The sequence below is a fragment of the Nicotiana sylvestris genome, chromosome 10, assembly GCF_000393655.2.
Source record: "Nicotiana sylvestris chromosome 10, ASM39365v2, whole genome shotgun sequence".
Lineage (NCBI taxonomy): Eukaryota > Viridiplantae > Streptophyta > Magnoliopsida > Solanales > Solanaceae > Nicotiana > Nicotiana sylvestris.
The window spans coordinates 114,131,196-114,134,064 of NC_091066.1; positions in this window are offsets into that span (position 1 = coordinate 114,131,196).

Below are 2,869 nucleotides of genomic sequence, written 5' to 3' on the forward strand. Positions count from 1 at the left end.
ATATATTTCAGTTTGTATGATATTACACTAGAGCAGTTTATGGTACAATTTTTATATAGCACTAATAAATCTGTTTTAATAATATAGGTAAAGTCATCAAATAATTTGTTCTATACAGTATATGATAGAGGTAGCAGATATATTGTCAGTATGGAGGAAAGAAAGTGTAAGTTGCAAAAGATTTCAATTAGATGAACTTCCATGTTGGCATGCTTTGGCAATTATTAAGAAATTCAATATGGAACCATGTCAATACTGCTCAGTATACTACAAAAAGGAGTACTTGATTACGACTTATGAAGAATCAGTGCATCACATACCTAATGAAACTACATGAGAGATCCCTACAGAAATCTCAGAGTATGATCTGCTGGAAGATCAAACCGGGAAGGCCACAGAAATCGAGATACAAAAAGTCTCTTGAAAAAAAATCCAAGAGATCAAAAGTTATATGTGGAATATGTGGACAAGAGGTCACAACCGTAAAACGTGTATGAATCCTCCAAAGAGCACTTAACATACATTTAATGTTTTAGAAATTTGTGTAGTATCAAATTGTTTCATTGGATTACAGTAATAATATTACTCATATATATTCTGGAATAAAGTTCAAGAAATATATTAGATTTATGTATCTCAACTTCTTTTCTTTCATTTCAATTTGTTTTTCACTTAATGAGATGATGTGCTAATGTATCCAACTATTTCGCTATAGAGAATGCTATTATTCCAAACAATTTTGGTATACTACAGTATATACCATCATTGCCGCCATTCCCCATACTGTTGGTATGCCACTATTCTTGGTATACTCTATATAATACCACGATTATTGGTATTCATAAGAGTCGTTAGTATACAAAGTATACCAGTAATACCATGATTACTAATATTACCAGGGGTCTTAGTATACTTAGTAGTATACCATGTTTATTGGCATTGACAGGGGTTTTAGTATACTATGAAGTATACCATTATTCCTAATCTTGGTATACTATAGAGTATACTATGATTAATGGTATTCTCGGTAGTGTTAGTATACTACAGAGTATACCATGGTTATTGGTATTCCCTCATAATGTTGGTATACTACTATTCTTCGTATACTATGGTTACTAGTATTCCCATTATAGTTGGTATACTCTAGTTACTGGTATACCATGATACCAACACTATGATATTCCCAAGTGTTGATATACTACTTTTCCAAGTAATGATAGTATGCTACTAAGTATACCATAGTTACTGGTATTTCCATAGTTTTGTTATATTACTATAGTAGGTATACTACAAAGTATGTCATGGTTACTAATGTTCCCATTATAGTATACCATAGTGGTATTCCCCCATAATATTGGTATACTACTATTCTTCGTATACCATGGTTACTTGTATTCCTATTACAGTTGGTATACCACAAAGTATACAGTAATACCGCGATTATTGGTATTATCAGGGGTCTTGGTATACTCTATAGTATACAATATTTATTGGCATTGCCAAGGGTCTTAGTATACCATTATTCCCAATCTTGGTATACTACAGAGTATACTAAGATTACTGGTATTCTCAATAGTGTTAGTATACTGTATACCATGGTTACTAGTATTCCCCCATAATATTGGTATACTACTATTCTTCGTATACCATGGTTGCTAGTATTCCCATTATAGTTGGTATACTCTGGATATAGGTATGTCATGATACCAACACTATGGTATTCCCATAGTATTGGTATACTACTTTTCCAAGTAATGATAGCATGCTACAGAGTATACATGGGAATGGTTACTGGTTGCTCATAGTTTTGGTATACTACTATAGTATACTGGTGTTCCCATTATAGTATAGCATATTAGTGGTATTCCCCCATAATGTTGGTATACTGCTATTCCTCATATACCATGGTTAATTAGTTATCATTATAGTTGGTATATTATAGAGTATACTGTGGTTAATGGTATACCATGGTACCAACACGTTGGGGGTAGCATAGTGTTGGTATGCTACTATTCCCAGTAATGATAGTAAACTTTTGAATATATTCCCCCTGGTATAACATATCATATCATGATCACTGGTATTTCCATAGTATTGGTATACAACTATTTCTAGTAGTATATTATCATAATTGGTATTCCCCCTAGTATAACAGATCCATGATGACTGGTATTTCCAGTGAGTCTTAGGTATAATTACGAGGAAAAATACATAAAATACCACCTGGCCGTGTAGTCAAATCCCCTATACACACATGTTGACCGCGAAAATAATTGTATTCACTCAAACCTTTTAGAAGTGTGTTAATGACACACCATTTTGCTTAGCCGACATGCGCGTGTTTAACACAAAAAATAAGTGTATGAGGAGCATAAATTTTGTCCAAAATCTTATTTAAGTTCCATCTGTCAAAAATTAAACCAAAATGGAAAAGAAAAAAAAGAAAAAATACCATCTGGTCTGAGCAATTCGCCGGCAGTTTCACCATAAAAAACTGAAGCCAAATCTACAAATTTACACCATAACATTCAATCAAATAGGGTAATTTAGTCATTGTCTCTGTCTTTTCCTCTTCAATTCAGAATTTTTGACGATTTATGATGGTGACGAATTTTTGAATCGTCATTTGGGAGGAGAAAGTTTTGAACCTCCATAGTTGGGGTTTCTTGAGTTTTCGAATTAGCGGTTGGGCGGAGAAATCTCGAAACAATGTTAGAAATTATTTGGACCGAATTGTTGGGCTTGTTTACTAAATTAAATTTTTGTTGCTATTATAAAATTGATATTAAGAGTTATTGGGCTTAAATTTTTTAATCGGCTGCTGGGTTTGCCAAAATTCGAACCTGTGAAAAAATTTGAATAAAAATTT